Genomic DNA, 19,622 nt, shown 5'->3' on the forward strand with positions numbered 1-19,622 from the left:
AATGGAAGCAAACCAAACCACAGTGATTACAAGCTGGTGTTAATAACACACAGTATTTTAATGTTTCAAAATCCTTTTTAAAATATCAAGCTGAGCCCAGCAGTAATGGCTCAGTGGTTGAGTGTCTATCTGTGAATCAGGAGGTTACTGTTCGATTCTGGGTCAGGGCACGTGCCCAGGGTGCCCGGGTTACTGGCTCAATCCTCAGTATGGGGCAGCTCTCTCATCATTGCTGTTTCTATTGCTCTCTCCCTCTCCCTTTCTCTCTGAAATCAATAAAAATATACTAGTTGTACCGGTTAATAATGCGGATTTTTTTCAATAGATGGAGTTGCACATATGTTGATATACATGCTATTTGATATGTATGCTATTTTGTTGTATTGACAGCAAGCTTCAAAACTTCATATGTCAAATTTGCTGAAGGTGTTAAAATCATAGCTATTTTTTCGCTTAAAAATGTCGAATTTCACCCGTAACCGGTTTGGCTCAGTGGATAGAGCGTTGCCCTGCGGACTGAAAGGTCCCAGGTTCGATTCCGGTCAAGGGCATGTACCTTGGTTGCGGGCACATCCCCAGTAGGAGGTGTGCAGGAGGCAGCTGATTGATGTTTCTCTCTCATCTATGTTTCTAACTATCTCTCTCCCTTCCTGTCTGTAAAATCAATAAAATATATTTTAAAAAAATGTCGAATTTCATGCCAAAAAAAGAGCATTTATGGGAAGTTTTAATTCATTACTTTATTTTGAAGAAAAGTGCTGCTGAAAGTTATCATATACTTCTGGAAGCTTATGGTGAACATGCTCCATTTTAAGATACTTGTGAACACTGGTTTAAACGCTTTAAAAGTGATGATTTCGATATGAAAGACAAAGAACATCCAGGTCAACAAAAAAAGTTTGAAGACCAACAATTACAAGCATTATTGGATGAAGATGCATGTCAAACTCAAAAACAACTTGCAGAAATATTAAACGTTGCTCAGCAAACAATTTCCGATCATTTACAAGCAATGGGAAAGATTTTGAAGGAAGGAAAATGGGTGCCACATCAACTGAACGAAAGACAAATGGAAAACCGAAAAGTCATCAGTAAAATGTTGCTTCAATGGCACAAAAGTCCTTTTTTGCATGGAATTGTGACTGGCGATGAAAAGTGGATTTATTTTGAGAATCCCAAATGCACAAAATCATGGGTTGATCCAGGTCAACCATCAACATCCACTGCAATCACTTTGAAAAGAAGACACTGTTCTGTGTTTGGTGGGATCAGGAAGGTGCGGTGTATTATGAGCTTCTACAACCAGGTGAAACCATTAATACTGATCGCTACGGACAACAAATAATCAATTTGAACCATGCTTTGATGGTAAAATGATCAGAATGATCCAGAAGACATGGCAAAGTAATTTTGCTTCATAATGACGCACCATCACACACTTCAAAACCAGTTAAAGCAGTGGTTCTCAAACTTGGCTGCACATTAGAATCATCTAGGAATCTTTTTAAAATCCTGACTTCTGGGCCTCATCCTCCAGAAATTCTGTTTCTTTGTTACTAATGTTGTGGCCCCACCCCATAACAAAGAAACGGAATTTCCGGAGAATGAGGCCCAGAAATCAGGATTTTAAAAATATTCCCAGGTGATTCTCATGTGCAGCCAAGGTTGAGAACCACTGAGTTAAAGACATGTTAAAAGATCTTGCCTGGGGAAGTATTAACCCACCCGCTGTATTCATCAGACCTTGCTCCACAAATTACCTGAAAGATGGGGGAAATGTGTAGCTAGCGATGGACATTACTTTGAATCAAGCACTTTTGATGTTTCTCTTGAAATTATCGTGTTTTCTTTGATTACAAAATCCCCATTATTAGCCGATTAAGAGTTAATAGTTAATCCACATTATTAACCAGTTAATACAGATTTTGTAATCAAAGAAAACATGATAATTTTAAGAGAAACATCAAAAGTGCTTTACTCAAAGTAATGTCCATCACTAGCTACACATTTCCCCCATCTTTCAGGTAATTTGTGGATAGTGTCCCAATAGAACTTTTCTCGTTTTGAGGCAGACCATTCACAGACCCAATTTTCCACTTCTTCGTACGTTTTGAAGGGCTGCTCAGAAAGTGCGTGTGCCATCGATTGGAACAAGTGGTAATCTGAAGGAATAATACAACAAAATAGCATACATATCAAATCACATATATATCAACATATGTGTAACTCCATCTATTGAAAAAAATCCGCATTATTAACTGGCACACCTAGTATTTAAAAAATAAAATATCAAGCTGATGCAGTTGCTCACAGAATTCAAAAACATTTTTTTCTCATTAAACTTTGTGTTGATGGGTCTCAAAATTCTGTGACCAACTTTTGGTCAAGTTGTTTCCATTAAAGGTACAGATTTTTAAAACTAATAACTTAAAAACTGACACACACATACATGCACACACACTCGCACACACACCCCAAATGGTCCACAAAACATTCTCCTTTCCTTTTGAAGGTTTTATGATGCATTGTAATCATTAATCAGTTTTTTTCTATTGAAGTTAAATGGCCAATTGAGACAAACAGTTCTGAGACCGTTCTTCCACCACTGATTAAGACCGGGGTGGCAGGTATTGAAGATAATATTCATTTAGCCTTCTGAGCTTTCTGGATTGATTTGGTGACTGCCAGCTCTAGCTGCCTTCTTGTCCACTGCAACTGTCTGTTTCATGACACAAACAGCGAAATGACCCAGAGGAGGGTAGTCTAAGAAGCTCTCAACATACATGGGTTTGTCAGAAACCGTATTGACCATGGTAGCATCATCAGATTTCAGAAACGTTGAGCTATATTCCATCTTTTTTCCAGAATGGCGATCAATCAATCTTCTTTAGCTCAGCAAATTTGCAAGCAATGCGAACTGTGTGACAATCAGCACAAGTGCATATCCAAGCACTGATTGGGCCTGGATGGCTCAGGTTAATCACCTGAGCTGTGCAACCAGCTGCTTCCATTGGTAGATCATTTTTATTGTCACCAGCCACATTGCCATGATGAACATCTTTGACAGACAGATTCTTGACATTGAAGCCCACACTGTCCCCAGAAAGAGCTTCACTCAAAGCTTCAAGGTGCAGCCCAGCTGGCATAGGTCAGTGGTTGAGCATCAACCTCTGAACCAGGAGGTCATGGTTTGATTCCTGGTCAGGGGACATGCCCGAGTTGCGGGCTCAATCCCCAGTAGGGTGCGTGTAGGAGGCAGCCGATCAATTGATGTTTCTTTCTCTCTCTTCCTCTCCTTTCCTTTTTAAAATCAATAAAAATATATTTTTTAAAAAGCAACAGACTTTACTTCACTTGTAAAGTTTACTGCAGCAAAGGCGACCACCATGCCAGGTTTGAGAACACCAGTCTCCACTAGGCCTACAGGGACAGTACCAATATTACCAGTTTTGTAGACAGCCTGGAGGGCCAGATGCAGGGGCTTGTCAGTTGGACCAGTTGGTGGTAGGATGCAATCCAAAGCTTCAAGCAGTGTGGTTCCACTGGCATTGCCATCTTTACGGTGACATTCTATCCTTTGAACAAGACATTATTAGCACTTGGTTCCAGAATGTTATCACCATTCTAACTAGAAATTGACACAAATGCTACTGTGCCAAGGTTGTAGCCAATTTTCTTAATGTAGGTACTGACTTCTTTAACAATGTCCTCATACCTCTTTTGGCTGTAGGGTGGCTCAGTGGAATCCATTTTGCTAACACCAACAATCGGTTGTTTCACACCCAGTGTGTAAGTCAGCAGGTCTGCACATTATTGGAGATACCTGCTTCAAATTCACCAACACCAGCAACAACAATCAGAACAGCACAGTAAGTCTGTGATGTGCCTTTAATTGTGTTTTTGCTAAAGTTTCTGTGTCCTGGGGCATCAGTGATGGTCATAAAATACTTGCTAGTCTCAAATTTCCACAGGGAGATATCAACGGTGATACCACGCTCACGTTTAGTTTTCAGTTTATCCAAGACCCAGACATACTTGAAGAAGCCCTTTCCCATCTCGGCAGCTTCCTTCTCAAATTTTTCAATGGTTCTTTTGGCAATCCCACCATGTTTGTAGATCAGGTGACTGATAGTGATAGACTTGTTGGAATCTACAAGTCCAGTAACAATGATGTTGATATGAGTCTTTTTCTTTCCTGAGTGGTGGTTTTCACGACACTTGTGTTCTAGGGGCAAACCTGTTGCAAAAAAGAGAAATCAAATGTTTAAAAAAAGAAAAATATTTCCAATATAAGAAATCATTTACATGTTCTAATGTATCTTTATTGACAGGAAATACAAATTCAGGTCAACACACCTAACATATATACTCTATCTCCTGATAACCATAGATTCATGTTTCCATTTGCTTCAATCTCTTCTTGTTAGATAGCAGCAGGCCATGTGTGAACCCCTAGAATTGCAGTAAGTATAGTACATGTTTTTATGTCAAAAGTTCAAGCAGAGCTGCTTCCATTTAAAAGAAAAATATTATGGCTTATTTTAGTTTCTCTTAGATAGTATGTTGGACAATATATTTCTAACTTCATTTTATTACCTTGCTACTTCTCTTTACTTCTATCCATGAATTGAAAACATAATCTTAAGTGCCCTTCTAGGAGTTCCAGTTTCCAAAAATGATGCATCTTTATAGCTAAGTATCCAGATGCTTTTTCTAAAACCAGATTTTTAATAAATGTCTTTTTTTTAAAAGGTGAAGAAGCAACCATATCATATCTCCAATGGAAAGTGTACTCTATTTCTTGATTGAGTTTGGTATACTCATATTCTGCTCTGTCTTCTTATCTAAATCTGTTTTCCCTAAAGACTTTGATCAAGTCATGCAAATTGAGAGGAAGCAGAGTTTGCCATCTTAAAGCATGCCTTTTGGGGATATCAATTATTTTAAGCTGGTTATTTTTAAGAAACATAAGCCTCAAGAAGAACTTTTGACTTTCCCCCTTTAACTGCCTAGAGCAGTGGTTCTCAACCTGTGGGTCACAACCCCTTTGGCGGTCGAACGACCCTTTCACAGGGGTCGCCTAAGACCATCCTGCATATCAGATATTTACATTATGATTCATAACAGTAGCAACATTACAGTTTTGAAGTAGCAATGAAAATAATTTTATGGTTGGGTCACAACATGAGGAACTGTATTTAAAGGGCCAGAAGGTTGAGAACCACTGCCTAGAGGAATTTAGATAGAAAACCCTACTTAATGGAAGGGAGCTATCACCTTGGCATCATACTATAATCTAAGTGTGGTACACAGCGAGAAGCTAAGCAAAGTCTGCCTGTTGAATTCCCTTCTGTGTCCCATTATTCTGGGTGGTCAAACAAAAATTTGATTATGACATGTTTGCTCTTTCTCATCTACCTGTGAGTTGCCTATTTTCCCTTTGATGTCTCAGACCCTCCGCTTACCTCTCCTTAGTATAAAATGGCATATAAGCCTCAACCGCCCAATATGTCCGCAAGTCTCATATTCTTACTGATCCCCATATACATATACATTTTTCCTTTTGGTCATTTTTTCTTGTTAATATGTTTCATGTTAATTTGATTATTATTCCAGCCAGAAAAATTTAGAAGGGTAGAAGAAAAATTATTTTTCTGCTCCCACAATACTAAAATGTAAAGGTTGAATAAATATGATAAGATACACATTTATTAAACAAAATTATTGAAATTTAATAGTGGTAGCTATTACAACAAACTGTAGTTCAGATCCCATAATAAACACTTTTTAGGCATGATCTCTTTTGACACAACAATCCCACCAAGTATGTAGAGCTGATCCTTGCTAGCCAGGCATTTAGCATGTTACTCTCAGAAGTTAAAAGGTTTCTTGAGAAGTTAACATAATCAAAATACAAAAAAATCACTAATAAACTAATTACATAAAATTTATAACCACTTAATTAATCCTCGATGTTAAATACTAACATCCCTCTGCTTTCATTATTTCCTAGTCATAATCCAATATTTTAGCACAGATATGTTCAAATTCATCACAAAATAAAACTGTAAACTTTACAAAATATACAAAATTTCATGAAAAGAAAATGATATTGAAAATTACTTGTGAAACCAATGACAAATGTGAATCTTGCAGAGATAGACCACTTAATAGTTAAATAAGAGACCATTGATGAGAATGATGTAGGTAGAGTTCTTTGGAAAACTGATGAAGCTCTTTATTATTTTTCCAGAAATTACCCTATTAATGAGTATGCAAATAAAATAAAAAATAAAGTTCAGGGTATAATATGTTATTATACAAATTTTCAGAAAAATTATGCATACATATATAAGAAAAGTCAAAATCAACATCAAATCAATCTTTGTGCTCAATAATGTATAATTCTAATTATAAATTCAGTTTTGTTCATTGCAAGATAAGCCCCGCTGGTGTGGCTCAGTTGTTGAACATTGACCTATGAATTAGGAGGTCATAATTGGATTCTGGTAAAGGCACATGTCCGGATTGTGAGCTCAACCCCTAGTAGGGGGCCAGCAGGAGGTGTCCAATTGGTGATTCTCTCTCATCATTGATGTTTCTATCTCTCTCCCTATTCCATCCTCTCTCTGAAATCAATAAAAATATATTAAAAAATAAATGTAAAATAAATATAATTTTAATTATTTTTTCAAGATTACATCCCAATTAAACCTTTTATTCACAATTTTCAATGTATTTGTGGCCCTCTTTTCAAGTGTATTCACTTAAGTAGACTTTTCTGATGCCAATTACTCTTCGATATTGAGGACTTCCTACATTATTATCGATGTGTATGCTATTGGTGGAAGTGGAATTCTTGAGGTGCCTCAAAGTAAAGAATTTCCTGAGGACCCCATGGAAAGATGTGTTTCATGGAAAGTTTTATTGATGATGTAAAATTAAGGGTTTTTTCCCCCCAAGGTCCCATCTCTGTCTCACTATGGAAAAAGTCCAATCTTGTCTTCAGCAGGGCCAGAATTAAGGCCACTGCCCAGGGTTTCTGCTCCATATTACAGTCTAGCCCAGCATCTGGCTAGCTTCGCTTGTATTCCCAGCTGCAGTCCATTGCATGTGGGGTCTGCATGGCCATGGGCCTGTGGTTGCTTAAAGTCACAAGGCTATGGAAAGAGAACAGGCGAGTGCACCAGTGAGTGCAGGTCATGAAACAAGAGAAAACAAGAGTCAAAGCAAGAGCCAAGAGCAAAGGAACTTTTTGTCTAGGGATTTTAACCCAAAGCTTCTTCAAACTAACCAATCAACCTTTCAAGTTTCAAATGCTTTTGATGGGGTCCACCACCTAGCCACTCTATTGTTTCCTAGGCTAGACTGACTCTCTTGTAAGCGACTCTCCTGCAGACCACAACTTCTACTGCATGTGTTCCTGTCTCCCTCTTCTTCCTCCAACAATCCAATGCTCAATGGGGGAAGGAGGGGTATTAATCCCCTTGGAGGTACAATGCTGCAATTCTTTAGGGTGTGAAGTTGTAGCTTCCTGGTCCAGCAAGCAGGTTTATACTTCCCAGATAAATATGCTCAATAATGTCTGACTCTCCCTTTGCTCTCTTCCTTTATTAATATTGACTAGCTAATTACGAAGATAACATTTACTTTATTTATTGTTAAAAATATGTCTTTATTGATTTTAGAGAGAGAAAGCGAGAAGGGGAGAGAGATAGAAACATCAATGATGAGAATCATTGATTGGCTGCCTCCTGCATGCCCCCTACTGAGGATCGAGCCTGCAACCCGGGCATGTGCCCTGACTGGGAATCGAACCATGACCTCCTGTTTCATAAGTCAATGCTCAACCACTGAGCCACACCAGCCAGGCCTATGATGATAACATTTAGATGAGGAAACAATATCTGAAAAATAGAGTACCTTGCCATAACAGTCAGGGTCCAGTCAGGGGACAAAAGCCACACTAGTTATTTGAGCATAGAAAATTTAACATACAGAATAATTAGCTAAGTATAAATATTGTTAAATTGATAACTGCAAAAGTAAAAAGAGAATACTGGATTATCATAGAGTTAGCAAATACAGGAAGCAGCTATCACATCTAGGGCTGGACAAACGAGAGAGACTGGAATTATTAAACTTAGAGGAAGGGCTCCATGGTGCTGATTCTCAGACCCTGAAGAGGAGGCACTGGTGACTCTGGGGTAAAGGGAAGCAGGTTAGATGAGGCTGGTTCAGTAAGTATTGAAAAAATGGCATACGAGGATTCAACTCCTACTATGGGACAGACCTGTTGCTTCCAGGGTGTAGATGAAGGGTTCCCAACCTTTTTTTGGCCATGCCCGACCTAAGCATCTCTAAAATACTGATCCCCCAATGACATATAATTTTTATTATTCAAAAAGTGAACATGGAGGAAGGCTAAAAGGCCATTAACTTGGTCTAAACAAGCTTCCAAAGAACATGGCATCCATGAAAGAAAAATAAAAGAACGAAAGGACAGTTGAAGTACTGAGGAAGAAATCACAAAGAAATTGTTAAAAAAAATAATATGAAGTGATATGAAAAAATAGCAAATAAAGTTTCAAAACATACAATTAAAAACTGAAATGCATAAATATGTCACAATATATGTTTATATACTGTATATGAGGCCCCTAGAACCATAAGAAATGCAAAAAATGCAGTTAATAACTCATTCTCAAATAGCCCCCCTTAAAAATCAAATTACTCCCCTGTAGTGCTTGTGCCCCACTTTGGGAACCACTGGTGTAGATGCTTCATGGGGAGAGGTGTGAGACTCAAAGGTATAGGAAATCAACATGAAACTAACACAGATTAAGCAGGAAGGAGCATGTTTCTTCTTTCTCCTCCAGCCTTACAGTCTCCCAGTAACTGAGCACATAGCCAGCTGGCAAAGCAGAAATGTGTTTTTCAGAGTCCTGGCATCAGCATCACAAAGAATAAAGAAGGGTGATTTGAATCTGAGAGATAATAGCTTCACACCTGGCACAGCCCACCTTTTTAGCTACTCCATGTCCATTAACATCCTTCTACACATATTTGAACTTCAATACAATAAAAATAACAACGTGTTTCCAACACTAACACAACGCAGTTATTGTTCATAAAATCAAAGATTTTTTTTTTCATATTCCTCTTCGAATGAGGAGACAAGAAATAACAACAGCCATTGCATCCAACTTTGGGAGACAGTTACACTGTTCATCTCTGGCGCACTTGCCTAAGAAGTCAGCTGGTGATGGTAGAAGCAGGATTTGAAACCCAAACTGTCTCAAAATCTGGAACTCTTTACAAGGCAACCAAGTGTCTCTCAATACTAAACCTCTATGTCAAAGTAATATAGATACTGCTTCAGTGTAATATAAGGTGGTTACATCTAAACAACATGAAAAATTATGACTGAGTCAAAAACAATAAACTGGAGAAAATAAGCTGAATAATCCAATTCTGACTGGAGTCTTACATTAGCATATCTGGTAACAATAAAATTTTGAGAAGTAAACTTTATAACAAAATGGTCCTGCATTATTTAAAGAGTTGGAACAATAATAATTTCTACAGTCCTTTGTCACATTACCCAAATATTTAATCTAGTTATTACTTCTGACAGTTCATTTTTATGTTGTCTGCTAAATTAGGCATAATATTGTGGAGATCAGAAGAGCAAGAGTGAGCAACAAAGAGTAAGATAGACTCATTTTTTCAACATTCATATGCAAGAGAGACAGATTAGTATATGGCTTCTGTTATTCAGCACCATGACAATACATTTGTTGTTGAAACACTTCTGAAGAAATTTAAAATTTTTATGTTTCCTATATGATAATAAAAAAACATTATGGCCTGCTGCTATTGATGAGATTTTCCACCTACAGCCAGCTGTGTGCAAATGAAAGATTTAAACTCATACTGTTCAGCCTGTTTTCCTTTTTTTTTCTTGTAATAAGGCAAAGAACACAAAAATAAAACTTAACCACTCTTATGAAAAGTTATTTATGGTATTTTTTCTGGAGGTGAAAAAATATAAATTTTCTCTCTAGTGATAACAAAATACAGTAAGGGGATCATATGTGTTGGAAAGTTAGACTTATGTTTTTTTTTAATATTTTTTTTTATTGATTTCAGAGGGAAAAGGAGAGGAAGAGATAGAAACATCAATGATGAGAGAGAATCACTGATTGGCTGCCTCCTGCATGCCCCCAACTGGGGATCGAGCCTGCAACACTCTATCCATGGAACCAAACCATGGAACTAAACCAGCTAGGGCTAGACTTCTGTTTTTATAAGGTATATTATTCTATTTTGCTGAAAGTAAGGTTTAACATCTGAGACAAATGTTTGAAGGAAGTGAAGAAAGGAGGATGAAGAAAGAAGATCGAGTGACGGAGTTAAAGTCATCGTGTGAGCATTGATTGATTGCCTGTGTTTGGCTATAATAAACATTATGATATGCCAATGATAAGAGCTTCAGGGTTTTCTGCCCATAGGCTTGCCTACTTGGAATTACCATCAATGTTAAGGGAATATCACCTCATATTTTCTCTTAAGAATGTTTCTCTGCAATGACATGTTTATTGTTTTTAGGCATTTCTAATTTATCTGAAAGACCTTGTCTGCCATTATAATTGCTCAATCTACATGTTTATGTCTTCATTATGATTCACACATTTTATAGTTTTATATTATACTAGAGGCCTGGTGCATGAAATTCATGCACTGGGGGGGGGCTGTCCCTCAGCCCAGCCTGCACCCTCTCCAATCTAGGACCCTTGGGGGACATCCCTCTCACAATCCAGGACTGCTGGCTCCCAACCACTCGCCTGCCTGCCTGCCTGATTGCCCCTAGTCGCCTCTGCCTGCCAGCCTGATCACCCCCTAACCACTCCCCTTCCAGCCTGATCAAAACCTAACTGCTCCCCGCCAGCCTGATCACCCCCAACTGTCCTCCACTGCGGGCCCAGTCACCCCCAACTACCCTCTTCTGCCAGCCCTGTCTCCCCCAACTGCCTTCCCCTGGTGGCCCGGTCACCCCCAACTGCCCTCCCATGCCGGCCTGGTCACCCCTAACTGCTCTCCCTTGCAGGCCTGGTCCCTCCCAACTGCTTTCCTCTGCTGGTCTGATCGCCCACAACTGCCTTCTCCTGCCAGCCATCTTGTAGCTGTGTGCACTGCAATTTTTGAGGGTGGGGCAGTCAATTAGCATATTCCCTTCTTATTGGCTTTGGGCACCACCATCTTTGTGACAGTGTGAGGGTCAATTGGCATATTCCTTCTTTATTAGGTGAGGTTATCATTAGGCAATATTTTAGGTTACATTACATTTTATCTTTCTTATAAAAAGTACCTGTCACGTAGTAGGTATTCATAACATAGTTTGTGAATGAATGAAAAAGTGAATAACTGGCAAAATACAGAATAGACTAAACCTTATTGAGAATAGGAGTTTCATTTATCTATGTATCTTTTGAGTTTAGCACAGTGTTTATTACTTAGTAGATGCTCAGTAAATGAGTGAAGATGAGGAGGGAAATTAAGGGATATTTATGAAGAGAAAGTCATCATGATGAATTAGAAAGAATACTGATTTGGAATTCAAGCACAGTTCTGGCTTTTATAAACTAATTCTACCAGACTGTGTAATTTTAAATAAGTTATTTTACTTACTTTGTCTTTAGCTTATTTTCTATTAATGAAAAAAATATATTTTTTATAAGGTTGTTATGAGAGTTAAATAATAATGAATGTATAATACTTGATAGAATGCTATACAGAGTGGAGTTTTTCATGAAGTTGGATGCTGAAGATGCTATAAAAAGCTAAGAGACAGGAGTTCAACTACCATGTTGGATAACCGAAGGAAAGGTTGTGACTTTTAATATGATAGTTTTTTCATACCACAGTTGAGCAGAAGCAGAGGTAATGGCATAATAAATGCGCTTGAGAGGATTCTGACCAAAAAAAGAGAAAAAGATAACATATAGACTGCATCAAATTCTTTAATGCCAAAGCATTTTTTATGATAATTCATTGGTGCTAATATTTTCTCTTCTATGGCACTGTTGAAGAACTACAGAAACAGTGTGGCATATGTGTTTGGCTTGCTATGCAGGTATATCTGGGTAAAGATCATGTGGAGGCACCAATAGTACAGGTGGCTTTAAAACCTATGTCAAAATTCTATCTAATAAAAGAGAAACATGGTAATTAGCCGTACATCTGCTACCCTTCCCATTGGCTAATCAGGGCGATATGCAAATTAACTGCCAGCCAAGATGGCGGCCGGCAACCAGGCAGCTTGAAACTAACATGAGGCTTGCTTGCTTCAGTGATGGAGGAAACCAACGTTCCCCACCTGCCTTGCCAGCCTCTGAGTTTGCAGTTTGAAACATTGTTACAAATATAGAAGCTAAACAAAACCCCAGAAACCTGCTTTCAACGAGCCGGATCTCAGAGCTGGAGTTAATACAGTGTTTCGATTATAGGACCCAAACAAACCAGATACCTGCTTTCAGCAGGAGAGGCCTCAGAGCTGGAGTCAGAGCTAAAGCTGGCCCAGAATAAAAAAGGAAAAAAAGAAAAAAAGGAGCAGTTGGGAGCTTCAGTCACCCGCCAGCCTGAAAACAGCCCTCAGCCCCTCACCCAGACTGGCCAGGAACCCCAGTGGGGACCCCCACCCTGAAGGGTGTGTGACCAGCTGCAAACAGCCATCATCCCCTCACCCAGGCTGGCCAGGCACCCCAGTGGGGACCCCTACCCTGATCCAGGACAACCTTCATGGCAAACCAGCCGGCCCCCACCCATGCACCAGGCCTCTATCCTATATAGTAAAAGGGTAATATGCCTCCCAGCACCAGGATCAGCGGAGCCGCGAGGCCTCCCGTCACCGGGATCAGCGTGACAGGGGGCAGCACCCAAACCCCCTGATCGTCCTGCGGCTCTGTGTGTGACAGCATGCAGCGTCCCAACCCCCTGTTCGGCCCTGCTCTGTGTGTGACAGGGTGCAGTTCCCCCAACCCTCCACCCCCCCATGGGCCCTGCTCTGTGTGTGATGGGGTAGAGCCATAACCTCTCCATCGGCCCTGCCCTGAGTGTGACAGTGGCGGCCCCAACCCCCCTGATCGGCCCTGCTCTTTGGGTGATAGCGGGCAGCGCCCCAACCCCCTGATCCGCCATGCTCTGTGTGTGACAGGGGGCGGTGCCCCAACTCTGTGAGTGACAGGGGGGAGCCCCCCAACCCCATGATTGACCCTGCTCTGTGTGTGACAAGGGGCAGCGCCCCAACCCCCCGATTGGCCCTGCTCTGTGCATGAGAGGGGGCAGCGCCCCAACCCCCTGATTGGCCCTGCTCTGTGCATGAAGGGGGCAGCGCCCCAACCCCCTGATTAGCCCTGCTCTGTGAGTGACAGGGTATGGAGCCCCAAGCCCCCTGATGGGCCCTGCTCTGTGCGTTACAGGGTATGGAGCCCCAACTCCGCTGATGGGCCCTGCTCTGTGAGTGACAGGGGGCAGTGCCCCAACCCCCTGATTGGCCCTGCTCTTGCTTGACAGGGTACGGAGCCCCAACCCCCCTGATGGGCCCTGCTCTGTGCGTGAGAGGGTACGGAGCCCCAACTCCCCTGATGGGCCTTGCTCTGTGAGTGACAGGGGAGAGCGTCCCAACCCCCTGATTGGCCCTGCTCTGTGCATGACAGAGGGTGGCGCAGCAACCTCCCCATCGACCCTGCCTTGAGTGTGACAGGGGACGGTGCCCCAACCCCCCAATCAGCCCTACCCTGAGCGTGACTGAGGGTGGCATTACAACCTCCCAATCTGCCCTGCTCTGAGCCTGACCAGGGGCTGCACCTAGGGATTGGGCCTGCCCTCTGCCACCTGGGAGCAGGTCTAAGACAGCAGGTCGTTATGCCCCGAGGGGTCCCAGACTGCGAGAGGTCACAGGCCGGGCTGAGAGATCCCCCTCCCCCCCGAGTGCACAAATTTTTGTGCACCTGGCCTCTAGTCTATATAATAAAGAGCCAGGGTCGTAACGACTGTTAGAACCAAAGGTGACCAGCCCAGACTGGGGTGCTGCGGGTGCCCTGACCCAGCACAGACTGCCTAGGGGGCTGCGGATCAGGCTCAGAGGTCTGCACAGGGAGATGCAGGGTCTGATCCATAGCCTCTGTGGCAGCTGTTGATCAGAACTTGCCTCTCATTCTCCACCTGGCCCATAGCCACGCCTACATTTCTCACTAGGCCTCCACTGGTGCTGCTGATCAGCCCCGCCTTTCTGAGCATTCCCCGTTGATAGGCTCAGAGACGCTGACTGGCATAGAAACGGACCAATTAGAACCAAATCTAGGTGAATGTAAGGAGCCAATGGCTGCCTAGGAGGCGGAGCTTTTGACACTGACTGGCATAGAAACTGACCAATCAGAACCAAATCTAGGTCAACTGTGAGTAGCCAATGGCTGCCTAAGAGGCAGAGCTTTTGATGCTGACTGGCATAGAAACTGACCAATCAGAACCAAATTGGCTGGAAGAAGAGGGCAGTTGGGAGAGAGATCAGGCCGGCAGGGGAGGGCAGTTAGGGGTGATCAGGCAGGCAGCGGCAGTTGGGGGCTCAATCAGACCAGCAGGGGAGGGCAGTTAGGGGAGATCAGGCAGGCAGGCAGAGGGGTTAAGGGCAATCAGGCAGGCAGGCAGGTGAGTGGTTAGGAGCCAGCAGTCCCAGATTGCCAGAGGGACATCCAATGGGATCGGGCCTAAACCGGCTGTCGGACATCCCCTTAGGGGTCCCCGATTGGACTGGGTACAGGCTGGGCTGTACCCAAATTTTGTGCACCGGGCCTCTAGTTTATAAATAATAGCATAGAAAGTTCATCAAGAAAGAAGCTACAAGTCCAGAACCCGAATGAAATTATTATGGTTTTGGGATATTCTCATTTAGTTTTCAGAATCATATGTATTTGCCTGGTAGCAAACATAGTGTGCATAATATTTGCATATTTTTCATTTAACATTTTCCTATTGTAGGGAGCGGCTACAGGGTTAAGCCTCAGACTGACCTGTTGGAAAAGCCACAAACAAGTCCCAGGTTAGAAGGCACAGCCCTCTTAGCATAATTAGGCTTGACCTTATAATGCTCCCTAGCTTGTTTACCTCTGGCTATAAAATAAAGGCTCAGCTTGCTGTCTGGGTCTCTCTCTGTGGCCTCAGCCGGGCACAGGAGATCTACCTAGACCCAGTTTATTCTCTTTGTCTGTCTTTTCTACATCCTTCGCCGCCCCCCTCAGGCTCACTGAACCCTTGGCTGAGCTGGCCCAGCACATCCTATGTTATTAAAAGGTTATAATATTTTAATGATTATATAACATGTGTGTAATATTGCTGGGGTCCAACCCCAGCGGGTCCAGGGGTCCCCAAAGGTGTGGACGGAGTCGGCGAAGAAGGAATGACACGGAGACAGCGTTCAGTTGATCAGCAGCCTAGCCAGGATCTCCAGCCAGGATATTCAGCCAGGATCTCCAACCAAGTTCTGGTCTGGATCTCCAGAGAGGTTCTGCTTAGGATCTCCAGCCAGGTTCTGTGTCCATGTTCTCTTGCTAGGTTCTCCAGATTCTCCAGCCAGGTTCTGTAGCCATGTTCCCTCGCTAGGTTCCCCAGCCAGGTTCTGTCCAGGTTCTCCAGCCAGGTTCAGTCACCAGGTTCTAGTCAGGTTCTCTTGCCAATTTCTGTAGTCAGGTTCAGTCCAGGATCTTTTGCCATGTTCTCTCCAGCGAAGTTCTTCTGTCTCTAGAGAACGTTCTGTGTAGGTTCTGTGCCTAGGTTCTGTCTCTCTCTGTCTCCTAAGTTCTGTCTGCTGTTGTCTTGTTTCAACTGTATTTATACCAGTTGATTCCAATCCTATCAATCTCTATTACAAAGGTTAGGGCGTTTCTTATCTCCATTCCAGGGAGTAAAGATTATGTAGCTTAAGCATGATTGTTCGTAGTTAAAGTGATTAATTACCCGCCTGGCACTTAGTTAAGGGATTTTATTCCCTCCCTAACTTCAGGGGAAAATCCCTACTTGGGGAAACAACCTTTCTCAGAGAGGCGACCTTGGTTAAAACACATAGTGCCAAGAAGGTGAGCAAACATATTAAGAACAGTATGCCATATATGCCAGGTCCCTTGAAACAGCAAGCATGGACCGGCTCCCGGCATAATATCACTTAATTAATGAGCCATAAAACAATATTTTTATAATTTTTAATAAATACAAATAATAATATAATGATCATCTTTGTGCATTATTTCCCTGTGGTAAATTTCTGGAAATGGAATTATTTGATCGAAGCATTTTAACATTTTGTGGCTTCTGCAAGAAGTCTTTTAAAAAAGATTACCAACTTACAATATATGACAGTTTTAACACATCCATTAACTAATATCACAGATTTCTAAACGCATATTAGCTAATGGATCTGTAAAATGTTCTTTTTTCTCCATAGGTGTTCCATGTCTCTAGTCAAGACAGTTTGAGTTGTGCCTTTGCTCATTGGTACCTTCTAAAGCAGTGATGGTGAACCTTTTGAGCTCGGCATGTCAGCATTTTGAAAAACCCTAACTTAACTCTGGTGTCATGTCACATATAGAAATTTTTTTTATATTTGCAACCATAGTAAAACAAAGACTTATATTTTTGATAATTATTTAATATATTTAAATGCCATTGAACAAAGAAAAATCAACCATAAAAATGAGTTCGTGGTCAGAACCAAGATGGCGGCATAGGTTAACGCCGGAGATTGCTGCCTTGAACAACCAATCCAAATTACACCTAAAAGATGGAACGGACATCATCCAGAACCACAGGAAGGCTGGCTGAGTGGAAATTCTACAACTAGGAGGAAGGAGAATATCATACCCAGACTCAGAGGAGGAGCAGTGCTGAAGTGAAATACTCAGGTACGGAGTGCGCGCGGAGCAGGCTGGCAGCGGAGGGCACGGTTGGTGCTTTCAATTGGGAGGGAGTCTCAGATTCTGAGCTCCAGATCCGGGCGAGTCTCTAGGGACCCAGACTCAAACCGGAGAAGCGGGACTGTCTGGCTTCGGTCAGAACTCAAAGGCAGCTTTCTCTCGGAGGTTTGCAGCGGTTGCTGGGACTCTGTGAGGCAGAGCCCCTAGGGACGGAACTGAGAGCCACCATAACTGCTCTCTCCAGTCCACCCTGTTGATCCCGAGCCCGAGCGACCCACCCTCCCCGCCCAAGCCCTGCGCAGAGCCATTTGCCATATAGCCTCGGGCAAAGGCTAGATTAGCACCTCCCTAGAGGACAGAAGTTTTCCCACTGAAGACACAGCTGATTCTCACAACCAGCTGGCCTGGAGGTCAAATCCCCCTAGTATTAACTACAACAATCAAGGCTTAACTACAGGAGGACTGCACACAAAGACCACTAGGGGGTGCACCAAGAAAGCATAAAAAATGTGGAGACAAAGAAACAGGACAAAACTGTCAATGGAGGATATTCAGTTCAAAACCACACTTTTAAGGTCTCTCAAGAACTGTCTAGAAGCTGCCAATAAAGTTATTGAGATCCTCAACAAATCTAATGAGACCCTCGATGTTATGATAAAGAACCAACTAGAAATCAAACATACACGGACTGAAATAACGAATATTATACAGACTCCCGACAGCAGACCAGAGGACCGCAAGAATCAAGGCAAAGATTTGAAATGCGAAGAAGCTAAAAACACCCAACTGGAAAAGCAAAATGAAAAAAGAATCCAAAAATACGAAGATAGTGTAAGGAGCATCTGGGACAGCTTCAAGCGTACCAACATCAGAATTATAGGGGTGCCAGAAGATGAGAGAGAGCAAGGTATTGAAAACCTATTTGAAGAAATAATGACAGAAAACTTTCCCTACCTGGTGAAAGAAATAGACTTACAAGTCCAGGAAGCACGGAGAACTCCAAACAAAAGGAATCCAAAGAGGACCACACCAAGACACATCATAATTAAAATGCCAAGAGCAAAAGACAAAGAGAGACTCTTAAGAGCAGCAAGAGAAAGAAACTCAGTTACCTACAAGGGAGTACCCATACGACTGTCAGCTGATTTCTCAACAGAAACTTTGCAGGCCAGAAGGGAGTGGCAAGAAATATTCAAAGTGATGAATAGCAAGAACCTACAACCAAGATTACTTTATCCAGCAAAGCTATCATTCAGAATTGAAGGTCAGATAAAGAGCTTCACAGATAAGGAAAAGCTAAAGGAGTTCATCACCACCAAACCAGGATTATATGAAATGCTGAAAGGTATCCTTTAAGAAGAGGAAGAAGAAGAAAAAGGTAAAGATACAAATTATGAACAACAAACATGCATCTATCAACAAGTGAATCTAAGAATCAAGTGAATAAATAATCTGGTGATCATAATAGAATCAGGGACATAGAAAGGGAATGGACTGACTATTCTTGGGGGGGAAAGGGGTGTGGGAGATGCGGGAAGAGACTGGACAGAAATCGTGCACCTATGGATGAGGACAGTGGGTGGGGAGTGAGGGCGGATGGTGGCGCGGGAACTGGGAGGAGGGGAGTTATGGGGGAAAAAAAGAGGAACAAATGTAATAATCTAAACAATAAAGATTTAATTTTAAAAAAATGAGTTCGCGTGTCACCTCTGACACGCGTGTCATAGGTTTGCCATCACTGTAAAGTATACGGCCTTTTTTTTGTGGCAATAAATTCTTAGTGTGAATTCTAGTCTTCATCTTTCAGATCTTCTAGTGGGTCTCAGGCTTACCCCTCTTATTCTTTTACATAAGCAAAGTGTTCAATTTGAATACTACCTAATATCTGATTTATTCTACCTTGAAAACTCATCTAGAAGCTTTAAATTTCTTGTCCAACAACATGAAGATGACACCTTGAATTCTATACACTGAGATGGGTCATATTGATTCAAATGTATTTGTTTCTCTTCCTAATGAAAAGATAGATAACTATGATGAATAGTGCATCAGCAAAGATACATATTTTTCCAAGAGAGAAATGAATAGGGCTACATGAGGATTCCACCTGGCACCTGGACCTCATCAGCAACTTATTGTAATCAAAATGAACTATACTCAGGTTAAAATATGGTTTAGCACCTTCCGCTAAATAAAGCAGGAAGAGCTAAATTTATCCATTATTTTAAGTTATAAATAGGTCAAGGGTGAACAGAAGAAAGGAGTAAGCACTTTAACAGTCAAATTTGAGGCGATGGGAGAATGATAGAGAATAAAACGTGGAAGGCCAGGATAAATATGATTGGTAATGCATAATAGGCATAAATGGTAATTATAAAGTTTACTGTCAGGTGTTAAAGTATTTTCGGCATCACAAATCAACATTGGACAGAATGTGTTTTGGGTACACTTAAATGATCCAAGCCAGGATGAATGAATATAGAAACAAGGGAAGATGAAAGCGTGAGGAATAGACAATAAGAACAAGACTATGAGAGGACAAAGACCTGAAGGAATTTTATTAATAGAAGAACCCATTACTTCAGTTGCCTTCTATTCCCAATCACATTTTTTTGTGATGTCCCTGCCCCAAGGCCACTAAGATACTACACAGTT

General features: G+C 41.7%; 1 pseudogene across 1 annotated transcript in view; it reads right to left on the reverse strand.

The window, feature by feature from the left end:
- Positions 1-2,643: 2,643 nt before the first annotated feature.
- LOC308511797 (elongation factor 1-alpha 1-like) overlaps positions 2,644-19,622 on the reverse strand; it is an 80,575-nt pseudogene continuing 63,596 nt past the window's right edge. Inside the window, exons 2-3 of the transcript in view lie at positions 3,341-4,237; positions 2,644-3,139 (exon numbers count right to left, since the gene is read on the reverse strand). The product of the transcript in view is annotated as an elongation factor 1-alpha 1-like (transcript). The remainder of the gene's footprint in view (positions 3,140-3,340; positions 4,238-19,622) is intronic.

The sequence above is a fragment of the Myotis nattereri genome (assembly GCF_964212035.1).
Source record: "Myotis nattereri genome assembly, chromosome: X".
Lineage (NCBI taxonomy): Eukaryota > Metazoa > Chordata > Mammalia > Chiroptera > Vespertilionidae > Myotis > Myotis nattereri.